The sequence below is a fragment of the Microcebus murinus genome, chromosome 2, assembly GCF_040939455.1.
Source record: "Microcebus murinus isolate Inina chromosome 2, M.murinus_Inina_mat1.0, whole genome shotgun sequence".
Classification (NCBI taxonomy): domain Eukaryota; kingdom Metazoa; phylum Chordata; class Mammalia; order Primates; family Cheirogaleidae; genus Microcebus; species Microcebus murinus.
The window spans coordinates 17,541,004-17,558,743 of NC_134105.1; the positions used below are offsets into that span (position 1 = coordinate 17,541,004).

General features: G+C 44.9%; 1 long non-coding RNA gene across 1 annotated transcript; it reads right to left on the bottom strand.

The window, feature by feature from the left end:
• Positions 1 to 8,062: 8,062 nt before the first annotated feature.
• Positions 8,063 to 14,813, bottom strand: LOC105863433 (uncharacterized). Its single transcript, XR_001150477.3, has 3 exons — positions 14,474 to 14,813; positions 13,018 to 13,091; positions 8,063 to 8,480 (listed from the first exon to the last, which is right to left on the bottom strand). It is a non-coding gene; the product is annotated as an uncharacterized LOC105863433 (long non-coding RNA).
• Between the last annotated feature and the right edge of the window lie 2,927 nt (positions 14,814 to 17,740).

Here is a 17,740-nt window from a genome sequence, read left to right on the forward strand (position 1 = left end):
TGAGACGCGCGAGCACCTGTGACAGGATAATGCCACTCCACGCCCCTGCATGGATGGTCCCTGCCCCTGGCACCCTAATCTGGACACCGCATGTCTCCTGTATTGTGACATCATAATTACTAATCCACTCAGCCCTAACGGGTCACGGGCGTGGCCCTTTCCTCACAGTGAGCGTTCTCGCTCCCATCCTCAGGTTTCCTAGCGGGTGACCAAGGACCTGTGAGGGACAGCGGGAGGCTCTGGAATTTGATCTCCTTTGGTCTAACAAAGCCACTGGGCTTAAATGCAACTCCATCTGTTCTGCCGAGCCTTTAGCGGATGACAGGGAAGGAAGAGCTATAGCAGTTCTAGACTACACTAACAGCAGTTAAGTGCTGCTTTTGTTCTTGGAGCACGTGCTCCCCAGAGCAGCATTGGGCTCTTTTTAAAAATCAAAACAAAAGGAGCCACAAGGTCACAGATCAGAACCACAGCAGAGGCACAAAGGACATTGGTCTGACCATGGCTATCTTGGAATGACTAGCCCCTTTTTCCCACAAGAAGAGGAAAAATACTGAGTTTCCCCCAAAAGAAGACAGGGTCTTATATTTATTTTTCCTCAAGAAGACACCCTAGGGCTTATTTTCAGGGGATGTGTTATTTTTTTAAGCACGGTACAGCAATCTACAATTATTCAAATACAGTTAAGTCGTCTTCTGGAACATCATCATAACTCTTCAAACCCAGAATTCCATCCTGAATTTCTTGGAACTCTATTTCCTTTAGAACCATTGGCCCCAATCTCCCATGTCGAGCAATAGAGCTCTCATGGGGCAGATGAGAAGGGCTGCTTCTTTACTGCTTCTCAAGGAAATACATGGGTTGTGCAGATACACTGCGGAGCCACGCCCATCACTAAGTCTTATTTTCAGGGTAGGGCTTATATTGTACAAATGCTTAGAAATCCTGCTAGGGCTTATTTTATGGGTAGGTCTTATTTTTGGGGAAACACGGTAAGTAAAATGTACATGGTTCCCAGACCCTTGCTCCCATCCTCTGACCAAGACTGTGTCCTCAGGTGGTGGTCATTACACCAAGAAACCTGCTCTTTGAGATCCTGACTAAACAAAAGAGACATCTTCATTTTATTAACAGGCTCTATCTCCCCAAACCAAGACATAAATGTGATCAACTCTCCTGAAACAACAGCCCTCATTTTAAAAGACTCCTCATTTAAAAAGACTCCTATCTCTAGTTAGTCACTAGTGTGAACTAAAATAAAATCTTAAGGCTCACCCCACACCAGCTGACTGAATAGACCCCCTTGTGGCCAAAGAAATATCCTAAAACTAAATTTCCTGCCAAGAGGAGGGAGGTCAGACATGCCTCATCATGCCCCCCTCCCTTGTTGGGGACATCCTTTGTAACCCATTAACAGGGTTGCAGGGTTGTAGGTATGTAAGACAAACCTACAGGTCCTCAATTTACACAAATATATGTATGTCCAGTGGCTTATCTCTGATAAACAGCTTCTTGTCTTAAAACATTCAAAGCCTCTAGACAAAGCTTCCTGTCTTTAACCAATTACTAGTCAAAGAATCTTTAAATCCATCTATAAACTGTAAGTCTCCCCCTTCGAGTGGCCCACCTTTTCGGGCCAAACCAATGTATGCCTCCTATGTATTGATTTATGACTTTACCTGTAATTCCTGTCTCCCTGAAATGTATAAAACCAAACTGTAACCCAGCCACACCAAGTCCACTTGCTCAAGGCTTCTTGGGTGTGGCTCTGGGTTATGGTCCTCAAATTTGGCTTGGGCCAGGGGTGGTGGCTCACACCTGTAATCCTAACACTCTGGGAGGCTAAGGCAGGCGGATTGCTCGAGGTCAGGAGTTCGAAACCAGCCTGAGTGAAACCCCATCTCTACTAAGAATAGAAAGAAATTAATTGGCCAACTAAAAATATATATAGAAAAAAGTAGCCAGGCATGGTGGCGCATGCCTGTAGTCCCAGCTACTCTGGAGGCTGAGGCAGTAGGATCTCTTGAGCCCAGGAGAGTGAGGTTGCTGTGAGCTAGGCTGATGCCATGGCACTCACTCTAGCCTGGGCAACAAAGTGAGACTCTGTCTCAAAATAATAATAATAATAATAATAAAATAAAATTACAGAGTTTGACATTTTTTTAGTTAACACTAGGGATGTGCCAGAGGTAAAATACAATTAATGGGTGCCTGGGATTATGAAAACTGGACCATACAAGCTGCAAACACACTGCACAAAGTAAACAATTAGCAATGTACTGTTGCCCGAAATATGCTTGTTTCGGCATTTTCTCCAACAATCGCTCTTGTGTGGGGTCAGCCTCCCCTCAGCCAACCTAAGTGGTTTTCAATCAGCCTGTGAACAGGACCAGGAATAATTCAGATTCTGAGCCTGGAAAGGCTTCCACCTTTAAACCAAACTTAGCTTCAAAATGGCCAGGTTCTTCCATCTGTCATTTTTCTGAGCGGAATCTCAGAAATCATTAAAAAATTTGGAGAGGGTTTCATCCCGTTGAAAAGCGGCACATAGGCAGGCAACATAAATGAGCAAGGAACCCAAGGCCAAAGGCCTGTACTCCCTGAACCTGCCTTTTATCTTGTAGTCTTTGTACTTAATCTGGAGGTTTGCAGAGGAAGGTCCCACCCATTTGATGTATATTTAAAAAAATATACAAGAAATTGCCACACAAAAATCTCACATTTCTGAGTATTAATGTTGTGACAGAAAAAAAATAAATCTTTCAAAACACTGATTATTTTAAAGCACTTACACTGCTTCCCCCCACCTTTTCTTTCTCCCTAGAGCAGATGTCTATTTCCATGGAAACCGCAGCTAGAAACGTAGATGTTAGAACTCATGTCGATTTTTAATCTTTCTTAGCGATGCCACTTGGATTCTGGGTTTGTTGTGAGATGCCTGGTCCTGCCAATCTGTGACAAGGATTTCCTGAGCTCCTCATGGTGGCTTAAGGACTGAGGGGGCGGGGGTATGGTTTCCCCTAGAATGATCCTGTGAATAAAATGGGGCTTGTGAGGTGGGATGATCCCTGTTCTGTAGGGTGAGGCTGCCTTTCTGAGAGCCAGACCACGGCTAATTATTGTCAACTCCCATTTGGTGTCCCTATATGGGCCTTGGAACAGGAAGGCTTTCAACTGTAAGGAGAGAAAATAGTTTTGCTACTTGACTTTGGAGAGGTGCAGAATCTCCCCTCTCGAAAGCTTTCTAAAACTAAGTTCAAGATCCCCTCCCCCTGCAGTGGCAGCAAGGAGTTAATGTTCACATCTTGGAACTGTCTATCTTTGCGTGCGAGAATTATTTTTGCCTTGCTCAGATGGCTTGGTCGGATTGTTGTGGAGCTAGCTGTGACTATGGCGCGGAGCAAAGCGAAGTCGAGATATGGCAGTCCTCCAGCCTTTGATCTATGTAGACAGCTAAAGGAGAGCACTTCAGGCTTCAAAGTCTAGAAGGAATGTCTACACTGATCAAATGGCCTTCTGGGCTGTTGTCAGATCTCCTCTACTGCCAGAGAGCCCTGGACAGCCTTTGTTCATTGTTGGGCTGCAAGGCTTGTCTCCCACATAGGCTGCTTTCGGGGCCTGTCCCTGGCAAAAGGGTGTCGTGGGAGAGGTATTCTTGTTGTCCCCGGCCTCTCTGTTCCCTTTGTCTGCTAATCCTCAGGCACTGTGCTCTGACACTCCTTTCTCTGTTCAAAACCTGTCTGTGAATCTATTTCATACGTCTTTCTCCCTCGGTAGACCATTAGGTCCTGGAGGCAGGGTGGTGAGTCTTTGTCTTCTCCCGAGCGCCCAGTGCCAAGCCTGGCCCTCGACGGTGGCGCCTGGATGTTTGCAAAGAACTTTAGGCAAGAACAATCCCTGTCACCTTCAGTTTCCTCTTCCGCAGTATTAGACACCTGCACCATAGGGGGGTGGTGAGGATTAAATGAGATCATGCGCACGAAAATGCTTTGCACAATGCCTGGCACATCGAAAGTGCTGAGCACTTGTCACGTATCATTGTTAGAGAAGTTCCTTGATTGCTATAGGTTATTGAATGAATGAATGAATGAATGAATATTAGACTTTCACCCTTTGGTGGGAATTGTCACTGGGTTAACTCTTCCCATTTGGTATTTTTAAAAATTCAATTAATTTAACATTTTAAATAGATAATACATTCACACGGCTTAAAAATAAAATATATCCACCTATAGTTTTTTAGATACCTTGGAAAGAAAAAGAAAAATAAAAAAAAAGAAAGAGAAATATTAAAAATATTTTTAAAAAATAAAAAATAAATAAAGAAAAGAAAATATAAGAAGTCCTCCTCCTCCTGCCTTCTCTATGTGTGTTTGCTAAGTTCTCCACCAACCCCTCCTTCACCATAATCACTGTTACCAGCTTCCTGTGTGTCCTAGAATTTCTTGGTATGTAGACAGGCAAATTTGTAGATATGCATTTTTATCCTCTTGTTTTCTTTTTTTCCCCAATTGTTAGCCTCCTATAAACTGTTCTGTGCTTAGCAGTTTTCACTTAATAATTCATGTCAGGGATCTTTTCCCTATTCATACTTCTACATCGAGCGTTTCCTTGACTTTGTTCTCACGGTATGAATATTCCAAGATGCAGTTAACCAGTGCTCTATCCATCGCTCTTAGGTTATTCCTAGTAATTTGCTATTTCAAACAATGCTGTAATGAATGACCTAGTTCATATGGCATTTCCCATGTGGGTGAGTATATCTGTAAGATTTATCTAGAAGTGGTATTGCAGGGTCAAAGGGCAAAACACATTTGTATAATAATTTGGATAGTGCCAAATTGCCTTCCACAGGAGTTGTACCAATTCAACACTCACCATGTGGTGTTTTAATTCATTATCTCAATTCATTCAAAAATGGTTTGAAAAGCTTTGTCCCTAGAAATTTCACGCATTAGGGAAAAGGAGGAGGAGGACTAGAAATCCCAAGAAAGACGTGGCTGTCAATTCTGTCTATGTTAATAACTCCTCTAAACACCTGACAAGCAGCAGCTGATCTCAGAACAGCTCTGGTGCCTGCACTGTGGCACTTGTCACAGTCAGTCTTGTGGTAAAAGTAGCTGCAGGTGTCACTGTGAGATTGGAAGCTTCTGAAGGTGGGGTCTTTTTCATCACTGGATCCTACTCCTCTCCCCGTGCTGCCTGACACATACTTGGCATATATCTTATTTAATTCTAAGATTTTTTTTTCACATTTTTGTATCTTTGAAATCAGTTGGTCCTCATAGTCAATAATATTACAGCAAGTCGTAATCATGGACAGCCTTTTTTCTTAGTGGTACATAAAATAATGGTATGTCTTAAAATCAATGACATTTCAAGTCATTGAACTGTGGTAAAGTGCACAGATTATAAACATGTTAAGTGGAATGAGGCCAACAGGTTGCTGCCCCTGGCCAGTCTTCTGTCTCCAGGTTCTAACCCTCCTCCCTCTGATAGAAGTCTGGACCTTCTTCTAGCGATTCCTTTTTTGGGGATGACTCTTCATCTTCCTCTTAGGCTCCCATCGCTATTCTCAATGCTGAAATCACATTTCTGACTGCCTAAGGGACATCTCCTCCCGGATGCCCCATAAGGCCCTCCAACTCCGTGTGACGCACATTGAGCTAGCAGCCTCCCACCAGTCACATCTGGGCTTCCCCCGTCAGCTGGTGGCTCTGCTAGAGTCTTGCTTTCCAGGTTTAAAACTTCACTCAGACTCAACTCTTTCCTCTTTCTCACTCGAAGCCTCCAATTATAGAAATTCAGCATTTTCCAGTAGAATGGAATCTTTTAAATGATAATAGCTGGCACAGAATGTGTACCACATGGCAGGCACTGGTCTAAACACTCCATGTGTATTCACTCATTTAATTCTCATGACAACCTTATGAGATACTATTAGCCTAATCGTAAAGATGAGGAAATAAGGGGCACCAACTATTCAGGTTTGCCCAGGACTGAAGGGTTTTTCCAGCATGCAGGACTTTCAGTGCTAAAGCGAGGAAAGTCACAGGCAAGCCCAGATGAGTTGGTCATCCTAAGGGAAACTGAGGCACAGAGAGGCAGTACCTTTCTTACACGTGTCAAATGGGTCCTTGTCCTAGGCCCAGTGTTTTAGAGGGTTGTACCCTGATCGTCCTCTAGCTGTGCCCCTCCTCACAGGCAAGGGGTCCCCTGGGGCCAAAGAGATGTGCCCACCCAGAGCCTGGGAACCCCTTCTAGACCACTCTCTGGGTGCCCAGGACTTGAGAATTCCCAGCCAAAATGGCCCAAGTCTACTTTGGCATCTAGGCCAGCCCCTTCCCTGGGTCCACCCTCCCAAAGGCAAACTTCCTGCCAGTGAGGGCATCCCTCAGTCCCGAGCTGGCTATTTGTAAGGGGTGTAGACAGAACCTGCACACGTGGGCTGGGGAGTGGGAAGAGAAGGAAGCTGGCTCCGCTGTGTTCTCACATGGAATTCCAAGGAATCCAAGAATTCTCAACACAAAACCTACCTTTCTAGGTTATTATGGAGGCATATTTGTCAAGGTAGGAGGCTAAAGGATATATATTTTTTAAACAGTTAGTTTGATTTATAACTCTTAAATACTTAGCCATGTGGTGTGTGGGCTTCCCTTTTACACGTCTGCCCTGGGTCTGGCAGACGTTAGCAGCAAGGCTGGGGAGAGATTAAATCACTTGTTCAACTAGGCCACACAGAAGTGGCAGAGCTTTTGTAGTGGGCTCTGACTCTATGCTTTTAGCTAAAAGCTAAAAGCTATTATTCTAAACTGTTTTATGAGGCTACCCCCCTATTTATTTTATGAGTAGGGGGGAAAGGCCCAGAGAATTTTAGACATTTGCCCAAGGTCACGTGGCTAGTTTATGTCACAGAGGGAATTTGAATCCTGTGCTTTATATGATGCTGCAGGTGCTGTTCAGTTACTATTTGTATGAGCTTGGGCACGTGACTTCCCCTTTGGGGGCCTGTGTTCATTATGTGTGAAATGGGGACAATGCCTCTACCTCATAGAGTTGTCAGGACTAAAAGAAATAATATATGTAGAGTCCCTAGCATAATAAACTCTCAATAAGTGACAGCTCAGGTATTAATCATCAAGCACAGCTCTGATCATGCCATTTTCAGCTTGAAAATATTTCATAAACTTACCTTTGGAGCACATCATATGAGAAAAGTAAAAATTTCTGAAACCTAAAAAAAAAAAATTAGTGACTCCGTTCCTTGGCTAATAGTCCAAGGATTCTGGAATCTGAGACCCTCCATGAAGTCATTACAATCTACCTCCAGATCAGTCAACCTGAAGGACCTCTTCCTCCTTTTTCTTAAGACTTTTTTTTTTTGAGATGGGGTCTTGCTATATCACCCAGGCTGGTCTTGAATTCCTAGCCTCAAGTGATTCTCCTGCCTCAGCCTCCTGGAGCTGGGAGGATTACAAGCAAGCACCATATCTGGCTGATTCTTTTTATTTTTTAATTTATTTTTGTTTCTCCTCTCCTCCTTCACAACATACCTTTTTTTTTTTTTTGAGACAGAGTCTCACTCTGTTGCCCAGGCTAGAGTGCCATGGTGTCAGTCTAGCTCACAGCAAACTCAACCTCCTGGGCTCAAGCGATCCTCCAGCCTCAGCCTCCCATGTAGCTAGGACTATAGGCATGCACCACCATGCCCGGCTAATTTTTTTATATATATACTTTTAATTGTTCAGCTAATTTCTTTCTATTTTTTTAGTAGAGACGGGCTCTCACTCTTGCTCAAGCTGGTCTCGAACTCCTGGGACTCAAACAATCCCACCCACCTTGGCCTCCCAGAGTGCTAGGATTACAGGCATGAGCTACCACGCCCGGCCTAAGATCCTTTATTGATGAGCTAGGGAAGGCTTATGATATTATGCTAGATAAAACAAACAAAGCCTACACAACTGTATAGTATGAGCTCAACTAGGAACAAAATATAACGAAGAAAATGCACAAAATATTAGTTCTGAAGAATAAAATAACAATTGAGTTTGGTTTTCTTGTTTGTACTATTCTGGGTTTTCCAAACTTCTTAAAATGAACACCTATCACTTTTATTAATGACAAAAATAATATTTAAAAAACAGAAGAGAATCAATTGTGTCCTCCTTACCCATCTTAGGTCCTCCTGTGTCTCTGAGACTTCTACCCTCACTCTCTCTCTCTCCCCTGCCCCTCACTAAATTTCAGCTTTATTGGACTATTCCCAGCTCCCTGAAACGTCATACACTGTACGTCTCAGGGTTTTGCTGGCACCAACTGTCTTAGTTCAGGCTGCTGTAACAGAGTGCCATCCACTGGGGGGCTTACACTACAAACATTTGTTTCTCACGGTTCTGGAGGCTGGGAAGTCAAGGCACCAGCAGATCCAGTGTCTGGTGAGGGCTCTCCTCCCGGTTTGCAGACAGCTGTCTTCTTATATCCTTACATGGCCAAGAGCAGAAAGAGATCTCATGTCTACTCCTCTTTTTATAAGGGCACAAATTCTACTCATGAGGGCTCCACTCTCATGATCTAATTGTCTCCCAAAGGCCTCACCTCCAAACCAATGTGTTGGGGGACAGGCTTCCACATATGAATTGCAGAGGAGGGGACACAACATTCAGTCTATAGCACCAACCCCCACGAGGCCTTAAGTCCCTTGGCTTCTGTCTAGATTGAAATTCTCCCCACCTTCAAGTTCTTGGTTAATCTCTCTGACCGCCACCACTGTGCTGGTACCGTAGCTATCCGTACATATTTGGCCTCCTCACTAGCAAGTTAGCTCCTTTTTTTTGAATCAGAGTCTCACTCTGTTGCCCTGGCTAGAGTGCCAGGGCATCAGCCTAGCTCACAGCAACCTCAAACTCTTGGGCTAAAGCAATCCTTCTGCCTCAGCCTCCCGAGTAGCTGGGACTATAGGCATATGCCACCATGCCTGGCTAATTTTTTCTATATATATCAGTTGGCCAATTAATTTCTTTCTATTTATAGTAGAGACAGGGTCTCGCTCTTGCTCAGGCTGGTTTCAAACTCCTGACCTTGAGTGATCCACCCACCTCGGCCTCTCAGAGTGCTAGAATTACAGGCGTGAACCACTGAGCCCGGCCTAAAATCATTTTCAATTTCCACAGAGTTGCAAAGATGGTACACACACAGAGTTCCCATGTACCCTTTAGCCAGCTTCCTTTTACGTTAACATCTTACATAATCATGGTGCATTTATCCACACTAAAACATTAACATTGGTACAATGCTATTAACTAAATGGCTGACTTTAACTGGATTCCCCATTTTTCTATTGGGGTTCATTTTGTGTTCCAGGATCTAATCCAGGACCTCACCTTGAATGTATTATCTTGTCTTCTTAGCCAGACATTTCTTTAACAAGGAGGCTGGGGTGGTTGCTTTCTATTGTCTCCTCCAACCAACCTTTTCCAAATAATCAAAATATGAGCAAGAAAAACAGTGTGGGGCTGGTGAGGTTGCTGCCCTAGCCCTCTGCTGGGCTTCTAGGGCTTCTAAGGGGTAACCTGACTGTTCCCCCTACAGGGACTAGGAGGATGATTTTTATTTTAGACCTAGTCTGTTTCTGGATGGGCTCTTGTGCGCCTAAAAATGCGGATGGGGGGAATTACTAGTTTCTTTTAACTCATTAAATTTCTCAGCCATTCCACAGTCCAGGAGCACAGGAGCACGTCCCCAGTCACTTACAAAGCTTCTAAGCAGTTGGCATTTATCAGCAATCTTAGCAATTCAGTGAGAACAGAGGTTACAGCTGTCACAGGAAGTTAAAAGGAAGGCTGCTGAAATGACACCCATTCCAAGGCGGGTGAAATCTACACTGAGTGGAATTTAAGCCAGGAAGGTGGGGGTGGCTGGGTGTCAGGTGGAGGAGGGTGGGATGCTGTGCAAGAGAAAACACAGGAGGGGAAGAAAAGCATATGCGTTGCTGCAACTCGGGGTTGATTTATAGACCTTCGGGGGCTTATTGCTAATAGACACAAGACCTCCTTCACTAAGCCCTTGCATCAGTTAGCAAGCAGCGCTGCCCCAGGGTGTGTGCAGCCCCCACCAGGCTGCTAGATTACTACAGCAGCCTCCTGATCAGTCCTCAGGCTGCCCCCTGGTCCCTTCCCAGCACCCACTCTTGCCAACTCAAATCCCTGCGGAGGAGCAGGGAGAAAAGGCAGCGAAGAGGGGACTGTGGAGAGAGGACTGCTGCAGACTGGAGTGTACAGGCCGCCCTAGGCGGGAGGAGGCGGGTGCGCTGCTTTTCTGGGGCTGTCACAGCAAAGTGCTGTGGCTTAAACAACAGAAATGTATTATTTCACAGTTCTGGGGGCTACACATCTGAGATCAAGGTGCCAGCAGGGTTGGTTCCTTCTGAGGGAGGATCTGTTCCATTCCTCCCTTCTGGCTTCCAGTAGCCTCAGCGGGTCCCTGCCCTGTAGGCGGTGTTCTTCCCATGTCTTCGCTCTATGTGTGTCGGTCTCTGTGTCCCAATTTTCCCCAATTTCCCCTTTTTATAAGGACACCAGTCATACTGGTTTAGGGCCCACCCTAATGACCTTATCTTAACTTGACCATCTGCAAAGACCCATTTTCCAAATTAGGTCCCTTTCATAGGTACCGGGGGTTAAGACTTCAGTGTCTTTTATGGGACCACAATTCAATGCAGGACATGGGGCTTCTGCTCAGCTTTGGCTGATGGCTGTCTTACAACAATGTGTGAGTAGAAAAACTAGAATTTAGGACTTCTTGTATCTTGTAAAATCTCCTGATTTTTAAACATTGTTATCTAATTAAATATAAGTAAACTTTATCTAATACCATGGCTGCCTAAAGCAAGTCAGCCTCAGCCTCATGTCACTACAGGGTTCGCTTTAAAAATCTGATCCTGCCGGGCTCACGCCTGTAATCCTAGCTCTCTGGGAGGCCAAGGCGGGCGGGCGGATTGCTCAAGGTCAGGAGTTCAAAACCAGCCTGAGCAAGAGCGAGACCCCGTCTCTACTATAAATAGAAAGAAATTAATTGGCCAACTGATATGTATATAAAAAATTAGCCGGGCATGGTGGCGCATGCCTGTAGTCCCAGCTACTCGGGAGGCTGAGGCAGAAGGATCGCTCGAGCCCAGGAGTTTGAGGTTGCTGTGAGCTAGGCTGACGCCATGGCACTCACTCTAGCCTGGACAACAAAGCGAGACTCTGTCTCAAAAAAACAAAAAAAAAAAATCTGATCCTGTCCCTCCACTTTACCCAGTGCATAAGGGATTAAAGGCCAAACTCCTGAGCACGGTAACTAGCCCTCCATGATCCAACTCTCGCCCATCTCTCTGGGCTCCTGCCTCGCTGCTCCTGCAATGGCTCCTTCCCTCATTGTACAATCCTGTCCAAAGACTTGCCCCTGTCCAACCCTAGCCACAGCTGACCCTGAACCTCTATTCACCTGGCTTCCAGGACACTATACTCTTAGTTTCCCTCCCACCTCATGAGCTGCTCCCTTCATTTCCTTCACCTGTAAGTGTTGCGGGACTCAGTACTCCGGCTTCTTCTCTGGACCCAACCACTGCCCTGGCGATCTCAGCCAGTCCTGTGGTTTTTTTTTAATTTTATTTATTATTATTATTATTATTGAGACAGAGTCTCACTTTGTTGCCCTGGCTAGAGTGAGAGCCATGGCATCAGCCTAGCTCACAGCAACCTCAAACTCCTGGGCTCAAGAGATCCTACTGCCTCAGCCTCCCAAGTAGCTGGGACTACAGGCATGCGCCACCATGCCCGGCTAAATTTTTTTGTATGTATATTTTAGTTGGTCAATTAATTTCTTTCTATTTTTAGTAGAGACGGGGTCTCGCTCAGGCTGGTTTTGAACTCCTGACTTCGGGCAATCCGCCTGCCTCGGCCTCCCAGAATGCTAAGATTACAGGCGTGAGCCACCACACCTGGCCTAGTCCTGCGGTTTTAATACTGTCTATGCTGCTGACTTCCAAATGCATATATCCAGCCCAGGCTCATGCCCTGGACTCCAGACTTATTTATGCACCTCCTACTCCACATCTTCACTTGGGTGTCTCACTGGCATTTCAAACCAAACACGTCCAAAACTGAACTCCTCATCTTCCCCCGCCCTCCAAACCGTTTCTCCCATCATCCTATATATTTCATCTCTAGATCACAAGAAGGCAAATTATATACTTATTTATTTTCTGAGTCCTCCTCCACCCACTACTGCCCAACCTGAATATAAGATCAATGAGAATAGGGGCTGTGTCTTCATTACTATATAATACAGTGTCTGACGCATAGTAGGTTCTCAGTACATACCTGGTATGTACTGAACACACTGAATGCGTTAGGGGCTCAGAGCACAGTGGTTAAGAGTGAGTGTGGGCTCTGGAGCCAGTCTCTGAGCCCAAATCCTGGTTCTGCCTCTACACTTGAGCAAGCAGAACCCTCAGAGCGTCTGGGAGGAGCATCAGAAAACTCAGCCCAGAGAAGAATGAGTTGCTTTTGATTTTCTATTCGTTTAACAGACGGTTGCTGAGAAACCATGAGGTGTCAGGCCCTGTGCTAGGCCTTGGCAGTACAGGCAGGAAGAGGGCAAGTTCCTCAAGAATTGGCCTCAAGAATTCACAGTAAATAGACAATCAACTCAGAGTGCTAACCTAGGCAGGGCAGGGGATGCAGGGAAGGGAAGCTGAGCTGAGATCTGATGGAAGTCTGCAGGCAAAGAGGAAGGGAAGAGGGCGCTAGGAAGAGGAAACAGGGCAGCTACACACCCAGAAGAGATGAGCCTAGGCCTAGCACAGCAGGCGAACTGCAAGTAGTTTGCTCTGGCCAGAAAGTTTCAAGTTGAGTGATGATTAAGAATGAATTTGACACTGGGGAGGGAGCTGGGGCAGGAGCACCAAGGCTCTTCCTTAAGGGTAAGCTCTTCCAGGCAGGCGGGGTGGGGAGTTAGGACTTTAAGGATAACTACCTAGAATCACAGGATTGCAGGTTCTTTGAGCTGAGGGACTTGATGGGTCACACAGTCACTCTTGAATCCCTTCCCTGCATGTTTAAAATGGAAAAACCAAAAGTACAAAGAAGAAAATAACAATTACTCATATGTCCCATCACCTGGAATTAACAATTGTTTACATTTTTTTTAAAGATTGTCTACTTAACTGGAGCTCTAAATTGTTTACATTTTGACATATTTGTTTGCTGGACATATTTGTTTCCAGTATTTCCTTTATGAATAAGCAGTTTAAAATTTCCTAAGTAATAAGTGAATGCACTGTCATTTTTAAAAATAAAAATGAGAATATTACAAAGAAATCCACTTGCTATGTCAACTCCCTTTCCCTCTCCCCAGAGCCAGCCATTATTATGGATTAGGAGTGAATCTCTGCCCAGACAGGAGTTCAGTGATGTGATCACAGCTCACTGTAACCTCAAACTCCTGGGCGCAAGCAATCCTCCTGCCTCAGCTTCCCAAATACCTGGGACTACAGGCAAGTATGACCATGCCCAGCTAATTTTTCTTATTTTTTGTACACACAGGGTCTCATTATGTTGCCCAGGCTGGTCTCGAACTCCTGCTCTCAAGGTATCCTCCTCCTGCCTTAGCTTCCCAAAGTGCTGGGATTACAGGCATGAGCCACCCCCTACCCCCACCCCCACCCCCCACCAAGGCTGCTCCTTTCCTTTTTAAAAAATGCAAATATATATGTTTGAATATAACCATAGAACATTCACAGTTCTGTCTGATGTGTTGCAAAAAATCGTAATTAGATTGTATGCATTTTTCTGCTTTTATTTAATATATTTTGAGCCTTATCTACAAAGGGCATATATGGATCTGGTTTATTCCTTCTGTGATATAGTGACCTGTTATGTATGCAGACACCATTTTATTTATTCATTTCCTATTGACAGCCCTTGAGCCCTTTTCAATGGTTTGCTACTAGATAGGTCCTGAAATGGACAGCCTTCCTGAGTACATGTGCAAATATCTTTCTGGGATAGAGACAGAAGTAGAATGATTGGGTACAGATTAGGAATATTTTCAGGTTTACTAGAGAAGGACAAATCGAGAGAATCCACTTCCCCACAATCTCATCAATACTTGCCATGGTCCGATTTTATTTCTTCCCTGCATTTTTACATACGGAAAGACTGAGGACTGGGGCTGCGTCACAGGGATGCGGTTCAGTGCCAACACCAGACCCCAGGTCACTTGGTTCCGCGGGGCACAATCTCTGCACCGCACCATATTGTACCCGTCAGTTCTCCGGGGAAAATCAAGGAGAGACCACGGTGTAAGGGGTGGGCGGGGAGGGAAGGGGTGAGGCTCTCCCACATGGTGACTATACCACGAGTGGAAGTGACTGCACATCCTCCCAGAAAATGGCCTCGCTCTGCCCCACAGAGCCGCTCTCCCACCCTACCTGCGGCTGGCACAGCTACACACGAGCGTCGTGATTGGCTCTTCCTCGGCCGAGACAAGGGTGGGGACCGAAATGGCGTTTCTAGCAGCAGATTGCTCAGGGCAGCAGCTCCGTGCCAGGGAGGGGGAGGCCAGGGCTCGCCCGCCCTGTGGAGGTGCGCGGCCTCGAGGCCGTCCTGCACCCGGGCAGAGGGGCACGCCCGGCCGTGGCGCCCAGCACGAGCTGCAGGGACCCCGCCCTGTCGCCCGCAGGGACCTGGGTTGGGCCGGGGCCTCTGGCTGGCGCGGTCCAGAGCCGAGAGTGGTGCAAGGAGCCCGCGCACCTGGCGCCCCAGCGCGCCCACCCCGGCCGGGCCGCGGGGAGGTGCTCTCCCCCGGTGCAGGCGGCTCACCCCCTGGCGTTAGCTCTGGGAGGAACAGAAATTGAGTGGGAAACCGGCGAGAAGGGAACCTTCGCACCCGGTCTCGGGTCGGCAGACCACCCCGAGACCAACCGCCTGGGATCCTCCGAGGTGCATCCGTGAACCCGGGAGAGGGCCAGTCCCCAGTACGCCCCACCCCCACCCCCGCACCATAAGGGACAGTCTTGGTCTGGTGTGTTTGTCCCCCGGGGCTGGTGTGGCAGGTTTCCGTTTTCCTCTTCATGGTAGGAAAGACCAGCGGGAAAATTTGAGGGAAAGAACAAAGCCGGGGGCACCGCCCAGCCCGCGTTTCAGAGCCTACTAAGCTCCCTTCCTTCAACTGATGGGACTACTTGGAGGGCTGGCACTTTTTCCTTAACAAACATTTCTTCTCTGCTGCCACCTTTTGAGCCCTTGGTTTGTGCCACGGACTTTACTGAATGTCTTATCTCACTTCCTCCTCATGACAATTCTAAGAGAGGGTAAGTCATTTGCCAAGGTCGCACATATAGCAAAAAGAGAATTAGAAAATTCTCCCAGATCCTAGGATTTTAATTAAATTAATTAATTAATTGTTTTTGAGACAGAGTCTCATTCTGTTGCTCGGGCTAGAGTGCAGTGGCATCGGCCTAGCTCACAGCAACCTCAAACTCCTGGGCTCAAGCAATCCTCCTGCCTCAGCCTTCCTAATAGCTGGAACTATAGGCATGTGCCACCAGGCCCAGCTAGAAAGGTTTTTTAAATTAACTTTCACTTTTGCTAATATTGCCCAGATCCCTTTGAAAAAAATGAAGAAACACGACAAATATGGGCATACTGGTTTTTTTGCTTGTCAGACAAATCATTGGAAGGAGGGAGCCGTGTGGGAGTGAACCTATAAACAGGTAACACTTTTCTAGAAAGCAGTCTGGCCTTTTGTATTAAGAGCTTTAAAAACTGTCCATATCCTCCACTGAGGAGATGGTCACCCTCTGTGGAGACAGCAATAGCTATCAACATTAAAGTGCCCATTCCCTGGGACCCAGCAGTTCCATTCATGCAGGGATCCATTGCACAGATGGGCGCGTCCCAGCACCTGTGCAAATGGCATATGCATACGGACATTCGCTACTGTTCTAGTAGCGAAAGATAGAAAACAACCTAAAAACGAATCAATGGAATTGATTAATTTAATATGGCACTTCCATTTCAAAGGAATTCTATGCAATATTTTTGAAAATGAGGCAGTTCTCTATTTTATATATAGAACCATCATCAAGCAATATTAAGTGAAAAGGGAATAGTGCAAAAGTATGTATCTGATATGCTGTTTCTACATGAAAAAAGGAATAGACATAAAAAATATGGTTTTTTTCCCCATAAGAAACATACACATGAAGAAGACAGGTAATCATGTTGCCTTTAAGGCAGAAAACAACTGCCAAAGGATCAAGTAGGAGAAAGATATTCTTTTCATTGTGTAACCTTTAGTAACTTTGGAATTTCATACCATGTGTATATAATAGTAATATAACATTCAACTTAAAAAAATAGATTCACTAAAATCCCTACCACTAGACCCAGTCCTACTCCTTTTGGAATCTAGCTTAAATAAATTATTGGATTTAGGACAAAGATTTATGCAAAAAGATTCACTGAGGTGTTATCATAATGAAAAAAGTAAAAGGTAGGCAACTTAATAGTCCAAAAATGGACAAACAGCTAAGAAAATTATGGTCTGTACATATAATACCTATTATAAAAAGGATCTTTACAAACATATTTTTGTGACATGGAAAAATGCTGTGAGTGATTTTCCCCCCATAGCTTTCTATACTTTTCAATTTTTTTTTTTTTTGCAGTGGGCATCTATGGCTAAGATAATTTTTTAGAAAATATAAAAATAAATCTGCACAGTATTTAGAAAAAGATATACAGACATGTTAACCCAGGAATTTTACTTTTAGAAATAAACCCTACATAAAGAGCTGTACAGTGTTCAAAACATCATTGTTAACAAATGATTGTAAACAACTACAACTCAAGTGTCTATTGGAGGCGATTACTTAAATAAGTTACAGAATATCCTAAATGTAGACTATTAAGCAGCAGTTATGTAGAATGGGGTAGGTCTACTACCATGGAAAAATCTAAGAATTGTTATTATGGTGGAGAAAGCAACTTGCAGAGCAATGTGGATGTTATAACTATATTTATACTAAAGAAAGCAAGCCCGAAACTGTGTTTGTACATAAATGTATTAAGGACATGAAACTTAACAGTAGCTGTCTGTTGAAGGGAATAGATTAAAAGGAGACTTTTGCTTTTTGTTCTACATTTATCTGTGGTGTTTGCATCTTTTATAAAAATGCATTCTCATATCATTTGTTAATTTTAAATATATCATTTGTTAATTATAATAATATAGAGGGGAAAGTGTAAGCATAGAGAAAGATCTGAAAAGATACACAACAAAATTATCAGTGATTTTTACAGATTGGGGCTTGAGGTGATGGTTATTTTCTTAATTTTCTTTATATTCTATGGCATTACCTTTTTTTCTTTGATAATGCCTGCACATGAACTACCTTTGTAATTAAACCAAACCTTCGTAATTAAACCCCAAAGCCCAGGTTGGTGGGTAGGTAGTAGTCTCTGCCTTTCTGCAGTTCTCCCTCTCTTATCCCTCCACACTAGGTCTCTGTTCTCTTACGTAAGGACTCTGCTCACATCCAAAGCCCAGGAACTCAAAGCCCTAGATAATACCAGCCTCATTTCTCCTTTTACCAAAGAGGATGAAACCGAGATGCTGAGACACAACCTCTTGGCAGCTCTGCTGAGAAAGTGGACCCAGGTGACCTGGATCCCAGGCCCCTCCTCTCCCACCT